Source organism: Panthera uncia (assembly GCF_023721935.1).
Source record: "Panthera uncia isolate 11264 chromosome B2 unlocalized genomic scaffold, Puncia_PCG_1.0 HiC_scaffold_24, whole genome shotgun sequence".
In the NCBI taxonomy this organism is placed as follows: Eukaryota; Metazoa; Chordata; class Mammalia; order Carnivora; family Felidae; genus Panthera; species Panthera uncia.
The window spans coordinates 104,347,865-104,358,478 of NW_026057580.1; the positions used below are offsets into that span (position 1 = coordinate 104,347,865).

At 44.4% G+C, this 10,614-nt stretch overlaps 1 protein-coding gene across 5 annotated transcripts in view; it reads left to right on the forward strand.

The window, feature by feature from the left end:
* Positions 1-1,307, forward strand: part of AKAP12 (A-kinase anchoring protein 12) — a 100,955-nt gene extending 99,648 nt beyond the window's left edge. For 4 of the 5 annotated variants that reach the window (XM_049653053.1, XM_049653054.1, XM_049653056.1 and 1 more), the window contains one exon: positions 277-1,307. The gene's annotated coding sequence lies outside the window, so the exon portion shown is untranslated. The remainder of the gene's footprint in view (positions 1-276) is intronic. The other variant, XR_007462581.1, reaches the window with a different exon arrangement.
* The last annotated feature ends 9,307 nt before the right edge of the window (positions 1,308-10,614 follow it).

The following is a 10,614-nucleotide window of genomic DNA, read 5'->3' on the forward strand; positions in this document are numbered from 1 at the left end:
GTAGTTTGTAGCTCTCTGGAAGAAAACAAAACAAAACATTTTTGGTCACCGGTAGTAGTAGCCAAGCATTTAAAAAATCCCCGGTGCGTGTGATGCGCCTGAATGCTGGAGCCACAGCCGCCAGTTCTTTGGTGACCCAGCCCGCCCTGCCGTGGGCCCCCAACCCACTTGCTCTCTCAGGGGCTGGACTCCGGCGAGTGGGGCTTCCGCGGCTCGGGGAATGAACGGGGAGGAGAGGAGACTTGACTCACTTTTGATTCTTCCTTCCTCCCACAGTTCTGCCCTGTGTGTTTGCAAGACCAGAATGTGAAGACAGGCAGTAGGAGGAGATGAACTGAACGCTGCTGACAAAGACTCACGACCGGTATTTCAGACTCCGAACCGAAGAACAGGCCCATCGACTGACCTCCTCTCTGGAGCGCCCTGACAACCCTGAGGCAGCAATCGGGGGCTACAGCCATTTACCGTGTCCTCTGCAGGGCCACCCCTCTCCCCCGCCGCCGATACCATGTAATGTTTCTGATTTAAGGTCCCAAACTCTCCACCCGGAACTGGAGTTGGCCGCACCTAGTTCTGCTTCTCAAACTGGAGTATCATCCCTTATGTATTTATATGTATGTTTTAAGTAACCCTCCTGTATCTATTGTATATTTTTTTCCTTAACGATTAAGGAAATGTACAATACGGTGCATTCCTTTTGTATCACGCAGGATGTGGTGGAAGCTCTAAGCCTCAGCTGTAACCTGTGACAACAGCTTCCTAGAAACAACATTCCTGATCGGAAGCTACGGTTCGTACTTCAAAACCCACTGAGGGTCGGGTCCGTGTTTCAGGCCGCTCTGAAATCGCTCACTTTCCTGTTCTGCACAGTGTGCTAAAAATAAAAAGCTTTTTTGGGGGGAAACACAGAAGGTTCCATTGTTACTGTGAAATTTTTCTTTCTAGCCCAGTGGGGGTTGGAAGGGAGTTTTTTTCAGTAGCGGGTTAACTTTAAGCCTTTTCTCTGAATTGCTGTGGCCGTTTGGACAGATGAGTGCGCTTGAATCCCGAGGCAAAGTAGTGAAATGTTTTTCATCTTATCAAAAAATAATCGACTATTTTAAGTTTTTTATTCTACTCTTAAACGCTGGACCACATGCACACACAGCATGAAGTAAGTCAGGTTCTTTACAGATGGTATTTTGCTAGGTACTGGATTGTGTCTGTGCCATATCTGTGCCCACTCTTTTAAGGACAACGTTGCATTAAGTTCCTTTGGATAAACTGTGATTTGACAACTGATTTAAATAAAATATTTGCTTCACTTAGATTTGCTGGTTTTATTAGCTACCAGGGAGCCTGGGGCATGTTTGCAGAGTTCTAAAAGCAGATGAGGTAGAAGTTTCCAGTGTGGTTACTACGTCTTCCTGGTTTGTCACCACATTATACTGGTTTGAGGTAACGTTCAGAGGAACTCATAGCAAAGAGGCATCTGCTAAAACACACCGGGAGTTTCTTCTGATGGACAGTATTGATCCAATGCTACCATCTGGTGGTGTCTTTCTGAAAAGGTCAATTTTCCGTTGCTATTTTTGGTTTTAAACGAGAAATGTCTAGAAAGAAACTTCTCTTTTAAGATTTTTTACAATGTTAAAAAAAAAAAAAAGATTTTTTACAATGTTTATATTTCGGAGACCGAGCGCAAGGAGGGGAGGGGCAGAGAGAGACAGAGACAGAATCTGAAGCGGGTTCCAGAGCCCGACGTGGGGCTCAAGCCTGTGAGCGCGAGATCATGACCTGGGCCAGAGTGGGATGCCTGACTGAGCCACCCAGGTGCTCCTAGAGATAAATTTTAACAAGGCTTCATAGTAAAAATGCCTTGCCCGACAGGTGATAGTGGACTTTTTTTTAATGTCAATGATTTAGGATTCGTGCTAATACGTAAGAGACTGTCAGACAATTACCACACCACAGTCAAGTCCCACTTTCTCACGTGTGGAACTGGCCTGGCATACATGCTTCTTAAATTTCACTCAAACCCAGAACCCGCGTTTGCAAACTTAAATCGTGACTGCCAGTTAATGATTTTAAAGCATTCTAGACATTCTAGAGAGACCCCTTTTAGCAGAAGGAAAATAGGCTGTTAAAATGAGAAAGTAGTTGATCTTATCAACGGACTTGATTCCCAACAAAACAAAACAAAACACATTAGACATCGATAACACGATACGGCATTCTGATAACAATGTATGGCGTTGTAGTTGGGAAATGTTTCATATCCTTTTAGGAGTTATTCTCACATCCAATAGTCAACCTTGCTTAATTATTAAACTTTAAAATGCCCAAATTAAAAAAAAAAAAAAAACCTCTGATCTAAGTATCTTTTGCTGACTCGAGACTTAAACAATCCAAGTGCTGCTGTCAGTGTTTGAAGGTCAACCAAGAGGTGCCGGTGATGAGAGTGCTTGGTAAATAGCTCCTGATAGGTCCAAACATGAGCTTCCTCTCTGTGGCATGCGGTGGTTTTGTGCTGCTTTGAACAGATAAAAGATTCCTGTAGTAAAGTCGTAAACAATTTTTTTTCGGGGGGGGGGGGTTGTAAACCCCATCCTGGCACTCCGTTCTCTGTTTGCTGTTCTCTGACCACCTGTGGCCAAGTCTCTCTGGTCGCGGCAAGTGGTTTTCCAGTAACAGCTTCACCACCGCTTTTCATACTCCTATCTGAATGCGCCCCGGATCCCTTCTGTGCGAGCCCTAGACCCATGTCTGTCAACCAGCACTGTGTTATTAACCAGAGGGATGCCGTTAGCAGCATGAAATACAACTCTGTACGATAATTCTAGAGCTGCTGTTACTCTGTGAAGTACACGATAACCAAATGTAAACTGTGTGCCTATATTTTGCTACTTTGGGCATCACTGTGGAGCCATGTACAATAGGAAGCAAGGCAAGACTTGTAAACTCCCACCGCTGGATACTGAGGAATATAAAATGTTCCCCCCGCCCCCCCCCTCAGGTTATTTTGCTAATGGTACACACGAGTTGCCTCTCACTGTTCACACATACTTTGTTCCAATATGTTCCTTTGGCCGTTTGGGGCTACAAATAGTCAAGGGCTGGAGAGTTTAGCTTTCAGCGTAAGCTTCAAGCATAGCAGTTTCCTTTTAACCTGAGACAATATTTGCTTCCTAGTTCTGTTCGGAGGCAAGTTTTCATTGATCGAAATAAAATGCAACCTAATTAAATGCCATGGATTTTCTTTCTGTAATTACACCTGAATTCAGGTTTGATTGCTTTTATCTACTGTTGTGATATTCATCACACGTTTCTTTTAATTACTTACCCATCTTTTACAACATTTTCCACAGAGTCTCATGGGAGTTTGGGACGTATCTGGGGCATGTGTCCATGCATGAAAAACTAACAGTGATTCTTAACCTTTTGGGGTCAAAGGCCCCTTTAATTAGAATCTCATTAAGCCTCTGGCTTAAACTACCCCCCCCCCCTACAGTTTTTGGATACTCCCACAGATCTCCTTTGAAATCTTGGCCAGAAACTAGAACCAGAGTTAGAAACCCCTTATCCAACGCTACAAGAAAAGAAATGAACACAAACTAAGGAATCCCAGGTGGTAAAGAGGGTGGAAGCTGAATGCACAGTGTCCTGTAACTTCGTCGACATGATTGTGCATTTCTAACGTGGTTCTGGAAATGGATCTGTTAGACATCCTGGCACAATTCTCGTGTGAATGCAGGTTTCTCTGCCCCACCAATTCCTTCCCATCTCCCGCCTGGGTGGCTGGGAATGATCTGGTCCTAATTTTACATACGAGAAAGCTGAGATTTAGACTACAAGATTTTAAGTGACTTAAGGTTTTCTCGTTTCTCACTTTTAAGGTTTTGGCTAAGGGGACCAGAACTTGGGGATGGCATGATGGTGAAGATAGTCGTGACTTTTTAAAAATGCTATATCACAGCTTAGAATCCGTTCTTTTTTGATGTCTGACTGTAAAAGACGTTGTTACTGTGCCCTACCTCCAGTTATGAGTAAGGCAATCTAACTGCATGCTCTTCCATTGTGAAGTATTACATTAGCCTTTTTTTTTTTTTTAGTGTTTATTTTTGAAAGAGCACGAGCGGGGGTGGGGGGAGGGCAGAGAGAGGGTGACAGAGGATCTGAAGTGGGCTCCATGCTGACAGCAGAGAGCTCGATGCGGGCTTGAACCCATGAACCGAGCTGTGAGATCATGACCTGAGTCAGACGCTCAGAACTGACTGGGCCACCCAGGTGCCCCTAAACCTCTTTTTTTTTTTTTTTTTTTTTTAATGTTTATTCATTTTGAGGGAGAGAGAGAGAGTGTGAGCTGGGGTCGGGGCAGAGAGGGGAGAGACAGATTCCCAAGGAGGCTCTGTGCTGTTAGTGCCGAGCCTGACATGGGGCTCAGTCTCAGGGTCCGTGAGATTATGACCTGAGCTGAAATCAAGAGTCGGGCACTTAACCAACCGAGCCACCCAGGCAACCCTACGTTGGTTAACCCAACCTTAATGTCTTAAGAGCAACTTTACTGTAACACTCATATTTTGGAGACCAGAGACAGAATAACATTTCCCACGTGAAGAAATTGGGACCCAATGTGGTGTTTTCCCATGGCAGGATATTGAGTAGTAAAGTCTAGCTCTAACTCAGTTCTCTGTTTTACCTTCTATTCTTTTTTTTTTTTTTTTTTAATTTTTAAAAATATTTTTGAGATCGAGGAAGACAGTGTGAGCAGGGGAGGGGCAGAGAGAGAGGGAGGCACAGAATCCGAAGCAGGCTCCAGGCTCTGAGCCATCAGCCTAGAGCCCGATGCGGGGCTCGAACTCACGGACCGTGAGATCGTGACCCGAGCCGAAGTCGGACGCTTAACCGACTGAGCCACCCAGGTGCCCCTACCTTCTATTTGTTCTAATTCGAAATACCTTGGTATAATTAATAAGCACAGAGGCAATACTATAAAGTAAGCCAATTTCAAGACCACACTGCTTGATTCTATTCAACCCTGTTAGCCTCAGGAGCTCACCTGATACCTGGAAAAGCAGGTAAGTTTTCTCTAGAACTTGAAACCTGGACACGGTTTGTGTTCTTTTGAAAGATTTTCCAGAAATGATACTGCAGAGTTGGCCAGTGGGCCATTTTAGGGAGTGAGATTTATCCTAAGAAATCGTTAAACTAATTTAGCAGGGAAGTGAAGTGATCCTTGCGTTAGTGGTTCCCAAGGAAGTGTTTGGGCTTGTGCTCCTGCCCTATCTATTCCCCTGTAGAGTTTTTGGTTTCAGTGGTACGGGTGTTACTGGAATTCAATGTGTTGGGGTTGTAGAGGCTTATCATCTTGTAAGGTCCAGGACAGCCCTTAATAAGAAAGGAGTTTCTACCTAAAATGCAATGCATCTGGAGAATTGCTTCCAGCTTCTAGAGAATTAAAGACTGGAGGTTGGAAGGAGACTAGCAACCACGTGGGTGTAATTATCCAGGCAAGGGTTGATAATGGCTGATTCCAACATGGCAGTTTGGAGAGCCTCGAATGAGATCAAGAGAGATTAGGAGATAGAATCCGTAGGCGTGACACCTCATTCCCTGTCAGGGGAACTATGGAGGATGAAGAATGAAGTTTCTGGGTTACCCGCCTGGATAGGAAGCCAAGTCCTGAGATGGGTGGGGCCAGGAGATAATAATCAGTTTGGGAAATGTTTCATTAGAGAGGCCCAGGAGCTATCCAAGGGTAAATACAGGATCGGCGGCTGCATGTGTGGGTCTCAAGAAAGAGTTGAGGACAGTGAGACGTCAATGGCTCCTCTATACCCTTGGGGACACAGAGGGGGGAAGTAACCTACATAAACCTGCAACATTTCTTCAAATCTCACGCATAAACTTTGGTTGGGAGATTGCGAAAGACGAGGCTTTTCTCACCTTGTCCCAGCAGTCTCATTTCAGAATGTAGGACCTCGCACTTCACGAGAGTTTCCTGCTGTGAATGTGCTGTAGGAACTAGAAAGCAAAATGCACCGCGTTAATATTAGTAATTAGAAGCGAAAGACATTCTATAAAACTGTCAGCCAGAGGCAACGTTGTGACTTCTGATGACTGCTGTCTCCTTGAACATTTTGGTAGATTCAGAATAATGACACTGATCTTCCTAAAATGTTATGAATATACATCGTATTCAGACCTGCTCTTTTTTACTTTTTTATTTTAGTTTGTAAGTTTGTTTATTTTGAGAGAGAGAGAGTGCAAGCAGGGGAGAGGTAGAGAGCGATGGAGAGAGAGAATCCCAAGCAGACTCCAGAGCTTGAACTCACAAACCATGAGATCGTGACCTGAGCTGAAACCAAGAGTTGGTCGCTTAGCTGACGGAGCCCCCAGGTACCCCCAGACATGCTCTTTTTTGGAGATGAAACATCCACTTGTCTGTCATCGACATTTCTTTTCTTTCCTCCCTGCTGCCTTTTCAGCATTTGTGGCCTGCTGCACACCTCCCCCAGGGAGACTTGATGGCAGGGACCAGACCTCCAGCATCCTCAGACATCCCCAGGTTCTCCAGACCCTTCTATCATGCAGGCTCCCTGTTCTCTTTCCCCCGCCTGTGTCCCCATCTTTGTCTGCTTATGGGTGTCACTTATTAACTGCAAAGATAAGATTCTTTATTCCCTTTCCTTTTGCTGACAAGAAATTATAGAAACACATTGAAACGACTAAGAACCAGGAAGGGTTTCCCAGGCAGTGTGGGGGTGGTGGGAGGGTCCCGGCTTAGACCTGGGCTGCGTGCTTCCCTCTACGTGGTTGTGTGGCCTTAGCCAACGACCTAACGCCATTTTGTTTCCTCATCCGGATCCCTGCCTCTGTTGCTAAGGAGGATGGCTAGGTGGCCTCTTCAAAAACTACTTAAGGTATTTGATGACTTTGGCTTCATTCTTCTCTGTGCTCACAAGTTACAGGGGCATTTAGAATGAGAACAGGAAGGTTTAGAATAAAGCCCAGGGCCTCTCAAGCACACATTTCTTCTAAGCCCCTGTACCAATCTGTGGAGTGTACATGTTTCATTAAGGAGCGCTTTGCTTCAAGGAAAGAAGAATGTTAGAAATGTCCCAGATCCCTGTCTGGCCCTTTCTTAGCTCCCCTGGGTTATTATAATTCTGAGAAGCAAGTAGAACTAAGGACAGTAATCTAGCAGAAATGACACAAGATGCTGTGGTTCTCAAAGTGGCTTCTGGTACCATCATCATCAACATCATCTCATCTGGGAACCTGTTACAGATGCAGATTCTTGGGCCTGACTCTAAATGGACTGAAGCAGATACTGTCTGTAAGCAGTCTGTTTTTACCAAGCCCTCCAGGAGATTCTGATGTGTGGCTCTGAAGTTCTGGTTTTCGGACCAGTGCAGTAAAATAAGGCTATCGGATGGATTTAAGTTAATTGCCTCGATAGCAGAACAAATAGGTTAACAGGTGAAAAAGCTTTCCCCTCCCTGTTCCTGGCACTTCTCCCCCACCAATTGCTTCCAGCCCATAGAAATGTTTGCACATTTGGGAAAATATCTCCCCCCCCCCCCGCCCCCGCCTCATAATATAATTTGGACAAACTTAGGTCTGAAACCAAATGCAACAAAGTAGGTCAGGTGAGCAAGATAAACCATGCTTTGTATTTCTTGCTTTTTGCTGAATCAAAGGCTTGTCAATTACAACACAGGACTTGTCAATTGCTAAAGGCTGGCTGGTCAAAGGTGCATGTTAGGTGTAGAACATCTCTAGGGTAGAAGAAAGAGCATTTTGCTTTTTGAGTGAGCCACACGGGGTTTGGAATCCTGGTTGTCTCTATTGGACTGGATAACCTCAGAGAGGTTAATTTCTTTGGAACTCAATTTCCTCATCTATAAAAACAGGACACATGCCTGCCAGGAAGGTTGGGAGTAAATGAAAGCATCTAGTACACACCCAGCTCAGGATCTCACTCTCCCTGGCTCCGCCCTTTCATGGATATTGTGTTCTTCCCAAGGAGTGATCTTCATAACCATTAGGGAATTTAGGCAGGACAGGTCATTATGTATTTTCCAGAGGACAGCAAAAGCTTGAGTCAAGAGTAACCGTGTTTTAGGGGCACCTGGGTGGCTCAGTCGGTTAAGCATCTGACTTTGGCTCAGATCATGATATCACAGTCCGTGGGTTCGAGTCCCACGTCGGGCTCTGTGCTGACAGCTCAGAGCCTGGAGCCTGCTTCGGATTCTGTGTCTCCCTCTCGCTCTCTGCCCCTCCCTTGCTCGTGCTCTCTGTCTAAAAAAAAAAAAAAAAAAAAGAATAACCATGTTTTATGCTTGGAAGTATTTCGACCTGAGACTTGAAACACAGAATTATCATTTCACCCTGGTCCATTTTTTTTCCACATTAAATATTCTGGGTCTACTTTTTATTTTGTTTTGAGGGCTATTAACAGTTTAGTTGATATTCTTGCAGCTGTGTTTAAGGAGCTAGTTCTGGAAAAGGCAGATTAATTGATGTGCAATAATTTGTTCCAGACCAAAATGAAGAGCTAAAGCAAAGCAAAATGCAAAGTATTTTGAGGATTCTGAAAATTGTCCTAAAAATGCTGTCAACCTCAAGAACAATTTCCATTCCAATAACCTACACTCCCCATATGAATAAGTTTGTCTCGACATTCATCACTAATGAATGAGTGAAGAGGGCTCCCCTGCTCCCACTGTAATTCCCAGCCAAGTCTTAGGAAGTACCCTGCATGCACCATTCTCCCCAACTATCCTCTAAGTGCCTTGATCTTTTTAATAGCAGTTCAGTGGTTTACCTTTTGAAATGAAGGGCTCATTTTGCATGCCTCAACTCTTGCCCTTTCTTGTGAGAGATTATAAATGGGAATAGTGGCTGGTTCCTATGACTTTTTTTAATGTTTATTCATTTTTGAGAGAGAGAGAGAGAGAGTGTGTGTAAGTGGGGGAGGAGCAGAGAGAGAGGGAGACACGGACTCTGAGGCAGGTCCCAGGCTCTGAGCTGTCACCACAGAGTCTGATGTGGGGCCTGAACCCATGAACCTTGAGATCATGACCTGAACCGAAGTCAGATGCCCAAATGACTGAGCCACTCAGGAGCCCCTAACATTTTTTAAAAAATATTTTATTTTTAAGTAACCTCTACACCCAACACAGGGCTCGAACTTACAACCCCAAGATGAAGAGTCATATGCTCCTACTAGGAATTCACCCAGGGGATACAGGAGTGCTGATGCATAGGGGCACATGTACCCCAATGTTTATAGCAGCACTTTCAACAATAGCCAAATTATGGAAAGAGCCCAAATGTCCATCAACTGATGAATGGATGAAGAAGATGTGGCTTATAAATAGAACGGAATACTACTTGGCAGTGGAAAAGAATGAAATCTTGCCATTTGCAACAATGTGGATCGAACTGGAAGCTATTATGCTAAGTGAAATAAGTCAGAGAAAGATATATGATTTCACTCGTGTGGAATTTGAGAAACTTAGACTATGGGGAAGGGAAGGGAAAAATAGTTACAAACAGAGAGGGAAGGAAACCATAAAAGACTCTTAAATACAAAGAACAAACTGAGGGTTGATGGGGGGGGGGGAGGGGGAGGGGAAAATGGGTGATGGGCATTGAGGAGGGCACTTGGGATGAGCACTGGGTGTTGCATGTAAGTGATGAATCATGGGAATCTACTCCTGAAGCCAAGAGCACACTGTATGTACTGTATGTTAGCTAACTTGACATTATAAAAAAATTTAAGAAGTCATATGCTCTACTGACTGAGCCAGCCAGGTGTCCCCCTATGACTTTAAAAAGGTTTGGAGTCCACTCCACTCTCCATTCTTAGGTCATTATCCAAAGTCGCTTTATATATGTATGTATATATTTCCAGTTTTATTGGAGAATAATATATTTTTTTTTTTTGAGAGAGAGCACACGTGCGCAGGGAAAGGGCAGAGGGAGAGGGTGACAGACAATCTTAAGCAGCCTTCACACCCAGCGTGGAACTCAGTGTGGGACTCCATCTCATGACCTCAAGATCATGACCTGAGCCAAAATCAAAAGTCGCTTAACCAACTGAGGCACCCAGGTGCCCCAATAAATACCTTTGGCAACGTTTTCTTCCCATTACAGCCATATTTCTCATGGTAAAGTGAAATCCTACAATACTTTACAAATTTATGATTTAGCTCGATTTGTTGAATGAGTTTTCGTTTGAATGAATTTGAATGAATTTGTTTTCCCCATGAAAAGAAAATAGAACCAGTAGTGTTCATAGGGGCTAGAACGTGGAGAGTGACAGCTTAAGTTACTTCTGAAGCTTAAGGGGCTCGGACTGATTACATCATCGACTGAAATTTGCAAAGCTTGTTTAAATTAGTACCATCAAAAATTAAGAATAAATTGTTAAATTTATAACCTCCTGGGATTAAACAGCCATGGAACATTCTAGGGTATGGAGGGAACTGACAGGTCTGTCCCAGGGGAGGTGGCCACAGATGCTTAAGAGCCCTGCACCCCACCCATAATGAATAGCTGAACACAGGTCCTGCCCTTCCTCCCTCCACCAACTTGCGGGAAGTGAGCTGGGGCTGGCTGGCGCCT